General features: G+C 44.4%; 1 long non-coding RNA gene across 1 annotated transcript; it reads left to right on the top strand.

Annotated features, from left to right (window-relative positions):
• Nucleotides 1-512: 512 nt before the first annotated feature.
• Nucleotides 513-11,638, top strand: LOC121489618. Its single transcript, XR_005987371.1, has 3 exons — nucleotides 513-638; nucleotides 3,230-3,434; nucleotides 8,994-11,638. It is a non-coding gene; the product is annotated as an uncharacterized LOC121489618 (long non-coding RNA).
• The last annotated feature ends 755 nt before the right edge of the window (nucleotides 11,639-12,393 follow it).

Here is a 12,393-nt window from a genome sequence, read left to right on the forward strand (position 1 = left end):
GTTGGGGTGCAGACAGCTTTGACTCAATGTACATACTTTGTTGGAGTCTTCTAAACTTTGTTCCTGATCAGAATCTAGAAAAATCTAGCAGGCTTTGAGGTCTGCTTTGTTCTCAGACATAGACTCTGTTGCTGACATCTTTTCCCAGGGGGCTGATCTGATATATAAAATTTGCAGCCTGGCTTCTTGAATTTTCAGTTTTCCTTAACCTGAGTTTGCTGGAAAGTGCTTGTCCCCAGTGCTCATTTCCTGCCACGCTCCCGACTGAAGCTTCTCCTCCCTCCAGATGGGTTCTCAGCAGCTTGGAGGTCAGCCAGTACATTCCCAAGGTGTACACAGCTTCTGGTAGTAGTCAGAGCTGCATGTCACAGGGCTGCCGAGCCCTGGAAAGGAGCCCCTTGCAGTCTGTTCATTACATAGATGTGGCTTTTCTTGGGAACTTACAGCCAGAATGTGACCTATGCCCAGAAGCTGTAGAGAGTTAATGATTAAGTATAAGGACTCTGGAGTCAGAATGCCTGCATTTGAACAGGGTGCTTCCTTTTACTTGCTATAGAAACCTTGAACATATCCTTTAATCTCTCTGGGTGTCTCAACTGAATGAGAAATGGGAGCATAATGGCAACAATCTCCAAGGAGTAAGCAGATTAATTCATGCAAAGGGACTGAGCAAAGTGCTCAGGAAATATTAGTTAAGGGGCACCTGGGTAGCTCAGTTGGTTGGGCGTCTGCCTTCGACTCAGGTTGTGATCCTGGGGTTCTAGGATTGAGTCCTTCATTAGGCTCCCTGCTGAGTGGGGAGCCTGCTTCTCCTTCTCCCTCCACTCCTCCCCCTGCTCATGTGCTCTTTCTCTCTCTCTCAAATAAATAAAATCTTAAAAAAAGAAAGTTTTAGTTAAATAAATTAGTTTCTGATTTATGTTGAAATATGATGGAAAACAGTCATGTTAGTTTTTAAGAGCTACATCATTTAGTAGTTCAATCAGCTATTAAATACCTTCTCAGGGTCAGGTTAAAAACATGCACTCAATTGGCAAATATATACTGACCCACTCCGATTTGCAAAATGCTGTGCATATTACAAAGGTGAATAAGAGAGATCTGCCTTAAGAAGCACTTAAAGTCTTTTGGAGAGAGACGTAGGAACACAAAGAGTTATCATTTATTGTTTATTGGGTGCCAGGAACTTGGAGTATGTTCTCATTTGATTTTCAAAATAACCCTCGGTGTGTGTGTCGGTTTATGCGCTCCCCAGATACACTTGCACAGCTTTATGCCTAGAGCAGCCCTATATAACTTGTGGTTCCTCTAGTTCTGGGCCTAGCCCCTGCTGCTGTTGCTGCTGCTACCCTTTGCACCACCTGCCAGAGATGCCATCTTGCACACTGGCTGGTGGGACCTAAAGGGGCTTGACTTCCCCAGTGGTGACCTGGAAGGGCCAGGTGATCACTCTAAAGGGGACAAGTTGCCATCCTGTTGTGGGGTGGGGGAGGAGCCTGGAGGGAGCCTCTTGCTCCCTCAGCAGGACTTCTCTGAGATGCAATAATTTATTCAGCCCCGATGAGCACTGGGTGTTATACTATATGTTGGTAAATAGAACCTAAATAAAAACAAATGTAATAAAATAAAATTTATTCAGCCCCTCTGAAGACATCTCTCAAGACCAAGCAGCCAGCTGCACTTGTTACCAAGCTGTGATCAGTCCAGGAATGTGCTGCCTGGGATTTGTTCTTTTTCTTTTCCTGCCTCACTGTCTTTCCTCTTTGTTCCTGCTTCCTGAGATTGCATCTACCCCAAAAGAAAGTGCTAGCACATAAACTTTTATTCTTTAGGGAGCTCCCATTATTATGGGATTTTTACATATCTATCTATCTATCCATTCATCCATGGATAAAAATGATATCAAACATGTTAATTCCTGCATCATTAATTGCTGAAATCCTCGAAACAACTCAAGAGACCAACAGCAGAGTATTGTTAATCACTACTGCTAACATTTATTGAGCGCTTTCTATACTGTGTAGGTACTGCTTAATAAGCATTAACCGATCTTTACAACTCTAATGAGAAACTCCTACTCTGATGTCCCTTTTACAGTGAGAGGTGGGAGCCAGAAGGAGAACTACTTGCCCAAAGTCACTTAGGAGGCAGTGAGAGCCAGGATTTGAACAGGCATTCAGTCTATAGAGTCTGCTCTCAGCCACCCTACTATACCAGCCCACAAATAAGCCAGAGATTTAGCATCATTTAGTTGTGCTAATAACAGATGTAATTTATTATTATTGCTCTTATTAAAGATCATGTTTTCAAATAATGCTTAGTGATATGAGAAATTTTTTTAAAAGATTTTATTTATTCGTGAGAGACACAGAGAGAGAGAGGCAGAGACACAGGCAGAGGGAGAAGCAGCCTCCATGCAGGGAGCCTGATATGGGACTCGATCCTGGGACTCCAGGATCATGCCCTGGGTTGAAGACAGATGCTCAACCGCTGAGCCACTCAGGCGTCCCGATGTGAGAAATTTTTCATGGTATAATACCAAGCAAAAGGCAGGATGCATGATATATGTTATTATATAATACCACGTGACCCCAGCTAAACACATTGTGACATATTTTGTCAATGTGAAGACACTCTGTGTATTTGTATATTTCACTGTTGCTGAAACCAGTAGCATCTTACAACTGATGATGTGTCATAGCTTAATTGGTAGTGTTCTTAATGCCCATAAAGTAATGGTGTCACTTAAAACCAACAGTGTTTTAGATTCAGTAAAATATTGTATACAAGTAGGTGGGGAAAAGTGGGAGGAAATACACCAAAAGGAGCAATAATGAGGGGTTTCTGGGTCATGAGTGATGACTTAAGTTTATACAAATGAGTTGAATCTTGATCACTGTACTCTGCCTCTGCCAGAGAAGGATGGTTGTTTCTTCTTGTTATCAGTTGGTTAATAATTTGTCCTCATTTATTTACTCTCTATCTTGCCTCCTGCATGATAACAAACAAAACACTGTATCCCGCACTATTCAGTTAGGGAGTGATCTAGCTAAGTACATATAACGGCTGTGCGTGCTGGTTCCTTGACTGACTCAGGCTCTTCGCTCCTGGATCTGCGGGGATGATGACAATATATGGTGCCTACTACATGCCAGGCACCATGCCCATTCCTCATCTGTTTCAGCCTCAGAATAACCCTATTAGTCATGATTGTTTTTCCATTTTACAGATTAGAAAACTGAGGCAAAGAGAGGGACAACCGCTTGTCTGGCCCACAGCTCTGGGTGATGGAACTGGAGCTTGGGAGGACGATTCTACACTCTGAGCTCTCCATCAGTCTTTCAGTTTTGCCCTCAGTGGTATTGGTTGGACTGGGGGTCCCTCCAGGAGGTTAAGTGACTGACCTCAAGGATCACCATGAATTGCTGATCCAGGTAAACAAGAAGCTCATCCAAAGCTTGGGTGATGGAAAAAGTCAGGGAGTGGATGGGGCATGACGTGCTCCCCTCCCGTCCTCTATGATCTCTGGCTTTCTCCCCGTCCCATTTTCTTCTCTCTCTTTGCCTTGTCTCTGTGGTCCTCGCTTCCTGGAAAGTGATAAGATTTTTTTTTTTTAAGTAAGCTCTAGGGATCCCTGGGTGGCGCAGCGGTTTGGCGCCTGCCTTTGGCCCAGGGCACGATCCTGGAGACCCAGGATCAAATCCCACATCAGGCTCCCGGTGCATGGAGCCTGCTTCTCCCTCTGCCTATGTCTCTGCCTCTCTCTCTCTCTCTCTGTGACTATCATAAATAAATTAAAAAAATAAAAATATTTTAAAAAAAGTAAGCTCTACACCTAATGTGGGGCTTGAATTCAAGACCCCCCAGATCAAGAGTCATGGGCTCTACTGACTAAACCAGCCAGGAGCCCCAGTGATAAGATTTTATACAGCATTCGTTGCCCTACAAAAAGGTATAGAGCTAAATTCTATATATATAAAAGTATATAAAAGGGAAAGCTCATCTTAAGCTCTTCATTGAATTCTAGCTAATTCTTAGCTAAAGAAAAAACGTGGTTTAGGAAGTTTGCCCGTTCTTTTTTTAAAGATTTTATTTATTTGAGAGAGAGAGGGAGCAGAGTGAGAGACAGCATGAGGGGAAGGCAGAAGCAGAGGGAGAGGGAGAAGTAGCCTCCCTTCTGAGCAGGGACCTGGTTGGGGGGCTCCATCCCAGGACCTGGGATCATGACCTGAGCCCAAGGCAGATGCCCAGGTCCCCGGACTTCCTGCTCTTCAGAGTCTTTGCAAGAATCTTCCCCTGTTATTTCACGCTCATTCCACAGAATCACTTCCAGGGGAAAGCTATTCCTAGCACCCCTACTGGCTCAAATTCCACATTAGGACTTTTCATAGTCCCTTCCAGAATTGTAGTTTACTCTTGTTTGTGTGATGGTGATTAGTCTGTCCCCCATCAGCCTTTAAGCTCCATGAGACAAGAACAGCAGTGTATGCCTGGTTTTTTGGTTTTGTTTTGTTTTAAGATTTATTTACTTTAGAAAGAATGAGAGGGAGAGAGAGCACGTGGGAGCAGGGGAGAGGGGCAGAGGGAGAGACAAAATTTCAAGCAGCCTCTCCCCTCGATCCCACAACCCTGAGATCATGACCTGAGCCAAAAATCAAGTTGGATGCTTAACTGACTAGGCCACCCTGGTGCCTCACTTGTTTTTTACTCACCTTCATATCCTCAGCACACAGCATGGTGCCTGGTACCTAGGAAGGGCCATATATTTGTTGCATATGCAGAGTGCTCTGAAACAGGAGGAAATCACAGCCCTCCTTAGAGTGTACAGGTTGCTGTGAACCCCTGTGGGTGTCTGCTGTAATGGCCTGGTGGCTTTGATCCCCTGCTGTGATATTGTGATTTATAATAGAAATTCGTATTTGGTCTTAGTCCTGGTTTCTGGCACAGAGCTCCTAAACCCTTGGAATTTTTGAGGTGATAAGAGCAAGACAGGTGTGTTTTGTTACATTAATGAAGTGACTTTTGGACCACACCTGAGGTTGAGCACAGTTGCCAAGAGAACCAATCAAGTGATTGGAGGGTTGGAACTTTCAACGCCACTTCCAGCTGAAGCTCTGGAGAAGGGAGAAGGTCTGGAGGTTGAATCAACTGCAAGTGACCAATGATTTAATCAATCATAACTATATGGTGAAACCTCCACAAAACCCAAAAGGATGGGGTTTGGAGAGCTTCTGGGTTGGAGAACAGGTGGAGATGTGGGGAAGGTGGTGCCCTCCCCTCCAAGAGGACCTGGAAGCTCAGCTCGCCTTCCCCTATATCTTGCCCTCTGCTGGTCCTGAGTTATATTCTTTTATAGTAAACCAGTAATCTGGCAAGTAAAATGTGTCTTTGAGTTCTGTCTCTTGAGTCCTCAAGAGGGAGGCTTGGGAACTTCCAGTCTAGGGCTGGTTGGTCAAGAAGCATAGGTGACAACTTGAGCTTGTTATTACCAGTTGTCATGGGTAGTGCTGTGGGACTGAGCCCTTACCCTGTGGGATGTGGTGCTATCTCTGGGTAGATAATATCAGAATGAGTTGAATTGTAGGACATCCAGCTGGTGTCGGAGAATTGCTCGGTGTGGGGAAAACACCCACATGGAATTAGTGTCAGAATCCTTACCTGCCAAGCTCTTCCTGCCATTCTCTAACTTAGTCTTGTGCCAAAGTGAGACAAAATGGCACCCAGAGTGGTACAGGAAGGCAAGTGCTTTTGGGCCAAGAGAGGATGACTGGGCTGCAGGCTCTCAGCTCTGTCATGGTCTCTTTCATATCATGTGAGGCAAGACTTAGGGGTGGTCTTGTGCCTCTGGTTTTTAGGAAACAGTATGGACATGAGAATCAGTAAACTAGATACTGAATCCTTTTTATCCCTCACTCATGCTCCAGCCTAACATGCTTTCTTTCACCTGTTCCTATAACGGTCTAGCCATTCTTTTCTACTTCCAGGAAGCTCGAACAAGCCTCACTGGGATGTGTGGGCTACCAACAGTTGATAGTTTGATACTTCTTTGAATGGATATGAAAAAGTATCTGTTGTGGAGAAACAGATTTTTGGTTAATAAAAATTTCATGGCAAATGCTTTTTTCTTTCTTTCTTTATTTTTTAAGATTTTATTTATTTATTCATGAGAGACCCAGAGAAAGAGGCAGAGACACAGGCAGAGGGAGAAACAGGCTCAATCCCAGGACCCCAGTATCAGGACCTGAGCTAAAGGCAGATGCTCAACCACTGAGCCACCCAGGAATCCCTCTTTCTTTCTTTTTTTTTAAACTGATTTATTTCTGCGAGCAGTAACCGATCCAACATTTTGAAAATACTTTGGCAACATCATTCTTGTTGGTAGTATTTATTCTGGTTTCCCTACCTGATCTTCCAGATCAGATTTCTTGGGAGGGCCTTGAAAGGGCTTGTGGTTTAGGTGGTCAAAGGCTGCGACACAGCAGAGAGGCAAACATAATCTGAATCAGCATTTCAGCCCACGGTGATGGGCTTTAGCTGCCTGTGACTGCAGGCGCAGAGAAAAACTCAGATGAGCGGAGCTCTAAAAATGTCCACTTGGCGGTGCTGTCAGCTTATTTAGGTACAAACTACTCTGGTAACGTTTCAGTGACTGTTACAAATTGATGCCCCAGACAACTATCCACAAAGGCGGATCCCACGGTTACAATTACACAACTTGCAACTGGCTGAATAAGTTCTGGGATCTAATGTCCAGCAATAATGATTATAGTCAACAATGCTATATTATATACTTCAAAGTTGCTAAGAGTAGATCTTCAATGTTCTCACTACACATGAAAAAATGATAATTCTGTGATGTATTAGAGGTGTTATCAAAGATTGTAGTCATATTGCAATCTGTAAATGTATCCGGTCAACATGTCCACTTTGAAGTAAAACAATGTTATATGTCAATTATATCTCAATAAAAACAAGAACCAAACAAGAAAGACAGCGTGTGGTGTGCTTATCGCCTGTTTCACCTTCAGGACTGTAAAATTCATGGATGAATATCAATGCTCCCAGAGATGCTGCTCAGTTGTCTTCTTTTTCCAACTTTTTTCTTCCAAAAAGGGATCATGTGGGGAGCTTATTAAAAATGTATTCCTAGGGATCCCTGGATGGCTCAGTGGTTTCGTGCCTGCCTTTGGTCTGGGGCGTGGTCTTGGAGACCCGGGATCGAGTCCCACATCGGGCTCCCTGCATGGAGCCTGCTTCTTCCTCTGCCTGTGTCTCTGTCTCTCTCTGTGTGTCTCTCATGAATAAATAAATAAAATCTTTCAAAAAAAAGTATTCCTAGAACCCTCCCCAGTTCTGCATCAGTAGTTGTGGGATAGAGTCATGTCTTAATTGTCTATTGTTTTATAACAAATCACCCTCAACTCAGTGGCTTAAAAGAACAGTGCTTATTATCCTACATAGTCTCTGTGGGTCAGGAATTTGGGGGTGGCTAATTTGGGGGCTCTGGCTTAGGGTCTCCCACAAGATTACGGTCAGATGTCACCTGGAGCTATGTTCATCTGAAGGCTTGATTGGGCTGGTACATCCACTTCCCAGGGACCTGGGAAGTTGCTTCCAGGAAGAGTCCAGGACAGGAAAGCTGTACTCGACTGGCTCAGATATCTATTCAGCCACAGGTGCTGTCTGGGATTGGCAGAGTTTTAGATGCTGCTTCTTTTGTTGGGTGCATCCCTGCTGGGGTCCTCTGACCAGCAACCCTGAACATAGCCTTCTCCTCTAGCAGGTATAACCCTTTGCCCCTTCTGTGGAGCCTCTAGGTTTCCAGGTTTTCCTTCTGTGCTGGTCACTTTGTTCTTCCAGGCCATTCTCTTGGGCAGTGGACCTTTCAAGATTGTTTGAGATGGGCTCCTTCCCACATGGCCCACATCTGGCTTGCTGAAAAACATGAGCCTTTGCCTCTGTGAGTGAAAGAAAGGAGAAATACCATAGCTCTCCAAAGGTCCCCTAAGACCTTGTCTCTCCCTTTACATCCCTTTGTTGTAGGCTGGAGGTGGGTGTTCAAGGACCCTGGTAATGAATTCTCAGTTTCCTCATGGGCCCTGCACAAATGATCTCACACTCTGCTGGGGACTTGGTACCTATCCTGTTCTTGGCCTGTGGGCATCACTAGAAACTCTGACACATAATATCCTTTCGACATCCTGTTCTATCTCTCCGTACTCCAACAATCAAGCTTCACCAACCAGACTCCCCTTCCAAGGAACCTCTTGGCCCTCTGCTCTTGGGTGTCCCTGTGGTGACTTGAATGTAGCAAATCAGAGGTCAGCATCCATCCCTGTCTCAGCTTGGGCTGCTATGATAAAATACCACAACCTGGGTGGCTTATAAACAACAGAAATTTATTGCTCACAGTTGTAGAGGCTGTTAGTCTAAGATCAGGGAGCCAGCATGGCCAGGGGAGGGCCCAGTTCTGAATTTCAGACTTCTCATTGTATCGCCCCCTGGTGGGAGGGGCTGGGAGCTCTCTGAAGTCTCTTCTATAAGAGCACTAATCCCCTTCACCAAGGCTTGGTGCTGTGCTAGGTGTCCCTCTTCCTGTGACATTCTGTGCCTTCACTGGACCCCTCTTATGCCCAGCTTGCAGCCTGTCTGCCCGTATTTTATTCCAACTGTTGCTGGGGCCACCAGCTTTGAGCAGGTTCAAGATTCGCCCTTTGAGCAGGTTCAAGATTGGCGCTTCCCAAGCGTATCTTGCTGCCTATTTCACTTTCTGCCCTGGCCTTGCCTGACCTGGAGGCTCCAGATGCCTTCAGAAATGTGCCAGGTATTTGCATATACATAGGCACAAACCCTGGAGGGCGGGAGTGAACACAGAATGAGTAACTCTTGAGACTGGGCCAGGGAGTGGGGGTGGGGGATGCGGGTGGGGGTGGTGGTGGTGGTGGTGGTGGTGCGGGAGCTGGTAGACTGATGTCTTCTCTTCTGTCCTTCAGGCACTCAGCATGGGGTCCTTGAGGCGCCTTCCAGAGTCCCAGGGGGGTGCACCCCAGTGGCCCCACACTATCCAGCTTGGTAAAGCACTGTGTAGTGGCTTTCTTTTCTGCCTGGTTCTCTCTTCCCAAGCCCCCAGACCTCCATCCCTGTTCCCTAGGAACCACTTCCCAAAATAAATGAATGCCTATGGTCCCTCAATCTTAGCTTTGTTTTTTTGGGGAAACTCAAACTATCTTTAACTCTGCCACTGCCTTTGCCAAATTAAAAGTATGATAATTATCGGTCTATATTTCTTTCTTTACCAGCTGACTACAAGATCTTTAAAGACTGTGCCTTATTTTGTCATTCATGTAGTTCATAATAAATGCTTGTTCAGTGAATGGCTCAGAGATAGAAAGACTATGATGAGTTTACAAATAGCACCTAAAGGGTATTGGGGTGAATTATGATTGTAAGATGCCCTCCAGGCTTTAGCTTATCTAACTCTAGAGCAATTTTAGGAGGCAGATGTTATTACCCCGATTTTACAGATGAAGAACACATTTAGAAAGGTCAAGTGACTTGCCCAGACACACAGCTAGGGAGAAAAGAAGTCAGGATTTGAACTCTGATTCCCAGATTGGCCTCTTATCACTATTACCGGGAAGCTAGGGAAGCTTGTTGTTCTTGGAGCATAGAGTGCCAGCGAAGGAGTCTGCGGAGAGGAGGTTGTCTTTGCCAGGGGCTGGATCAGGAGGGAGCTTCGCCCTAGTGGTTTTTATCTTGCAGACAAAGGAGAACCTCCCAAGGCCTTCAAACCTTTTCTCTTTGTGAGCCTCTCCAGGTTCCTTTGCCTTTTAGAAAATACAAGCGGTTTGGAAAACATCCACAAGGGGGCAGGCGTTGGCCATAGATGAAGAAGCAAGAAAACCTGGCGCTTGAAACTGGTTCAATTTTCTTTTCCTCGTGGGGCCTCTGCTCAGCTCTTGGAGTAGCTCTAAGATCGATAAGTAACCTCCAGCACCGGAGGCTTGCTGCTGTTCCTTCTGATTTTTTTCTCCCTCCCGGCCTTCCTCTCTCCTTCCCTCCCACCCTTTCTCCCCTGCACTCCTTTTGTTTACTCTCTTCACTGAAGTGGAGAGTCGGGCTAAAAAAGTGGTGGAGTCTTCCTAAACATCACCACACTTGCAACATCCTAAAGCCCAGTCCGCGTACAAACAAATGATAGTACACACACACACAAACACACACACACACACACACACACACATCAGGAGTCCCTGTAAAGGTTTCATCACCTCTACATAGGAAATGGTTATTGATTCCAATTCATCCCTAACTAATATTTACTGAACATACCGTGGGTGTCAGGCTCAGTGCTGGCAGACCAAGCAAATGATATTCCGTTGAATTTTCACACAGATACTTTGAAGTCCATAGGATTTTCCATATTTATAAATGAGGCACTTGAGTCTCAGAGAGGTGAAGAGCATACCACTAGCAGGCCATAGAGCCATAATTTAAACCAGATTTTGGACTTCCACTCCACTGATCCTGCCATTAAACCACACTGGATTGGTTGATTTATCACCATCTCTATGTGAGTGTGATTCGAGGTGCCCAACGTGGGGATGGGGGAGATGCTAACCAGCTATCCTTGGTGCATAGATGAAGATGAGGGATGGGGGACAGGGACTGTTGTTGCTCTAAACGTCAGTTTTCTAACTCTGAGCAGAGGCTGGAGGCCTCAGGGAAGAGGAGTAGAGTTAGGGGTCATGGAATGGAAGTATTTCACTAACTCAAGTGGTCTGTGATCCCTTGCTCAGCCAAGGACTATCCTGGATATTCCTAGTGGCCAGCACAGGGCTAGGATCCAAAACACTAAGGTTCCACTGAATCCCTTGTACAGAGGGAAGACTAAAGACTAGACCTGAAGTGACCAGTCTATGGCCAATCAGTGGAAGAGCCAAGTGTGCAACCCTGGTTTTTCATCTTGGGGGTTTTGAGTATTTCCTCCCACCAGTTTTCCAAAGTGTATATTGCTGTTCCATTGGGGTAGGTGTATAAGGAGATGGAGGGTGAAATGGGACATGGGTGAGTGTTTTTCACTTAATAATCATGTATTTATTTTATTGTGTATTAGAAGATACCTGATAAGCACTTCAAAGCCATTGATTCCATGGATACTATTGTTAGAATGAGGCTAAATTAGTAAGTAAAAAATAGATTTAAACATTACATAAAGAATTAATCAGAATAGCCAATAATATTGAAAGAGAACAACAAAGTTGGAGGATTGATGCTACCTGGCTTTAAGACTTACTATAAAGCTAGAATAATCAAGACAGGGTGGCATTGGTGAGAGAATAGACAAATAGACCAATAGAACAGAATAGAGAGCCCAAAATAGACCCAATAAATGCAGTCAACTGGTCTTTGATAAAGGAGCAAAGGCAATACAATGAAGCCAAGATAGTCTTTTTACCAAATGGTACTGGGACAACAGGACATCCAAATGTGAAAAAACTGATTTAGACATAGGCTTTCCATCCTTCACAAAAATTAACTCAAAATGGATCATAGACCCAAGTGTAAAATAAAAAACTATTAAAATTTTAGAACATAACGTAGGAGAAAACCTAGAAAAACTTGGTACAATCATGCCTTTTTAGATATAACACCAAAGGCATGACCCTTAAAAGAAACAATTAATAAGCCAGGACTTCATGAAAATTAAAAAAATTCTGTGCTGGGAATAGCAATATCAAATGATTTGGAAAAAAAGCTGCAGAATGGGAGACATTCCTTTTGGAGGCTCTAGGGAAAAACCTGCTCTAGAGTCCAAATTATCAATTATTACTTGCATGGATCCTGTCCTTGGTGATGCATCCAAAAAGGCATCACCATGTGCGAGGTCCTCCAATATTGTCTTATGTTATCTGCTAGTGATTCTATAGTTTTACACTTTACATTTAGGCCTGTAATCCATTTGAATTTGTTTTATGAAGAGTGTGATTTGTTTCCTTGCCTTTTCCAGATTCTAGAGGTGCCTTCCTTCCTAGAGGCCTTTTCCTTGCTTCCCATCTCCTTCTTCTGACTTCAACCCTCTTTCCCACCCTTTTGCCATTATATGGGACCTGCCTGTATAACGTAGGACAATATCCCCATTTTGAGATCCTTAATTTAATCACACCTGCAAAATCCGTTTTGCCTTGTAAGGTGACATATTCATAGGTTCTGGAGATTAGGATGTCAACATATTTGGAGGGGCCTTATTCAGTCAGATAGTAGACATGGTCTGAATATATGGTACAAACCATGAAGATCTTATTTGAATGACTGAAAATGAGGAAATACCGTCTTACACCCCAGCTGTCTCCTGAGAGGACATTTATGGATGTGAATCCCAAGTTCCTTAGG

Source organism: Vulpes lagopus, chromosome 4 (genome assembly GCF_018345385.1).
Source record: "Vulpes lagopus strain Blue_001 chromosome 4, ASM1834538v1, whole genome shotgun sequence".
Classification (NCBI taxonomy): domain Eukaryota; kingdom Metazoa; phylum Chordata; class Mammalia; order Carnivora; family Canidae; genus Vulpes; species Vulpes lagopus.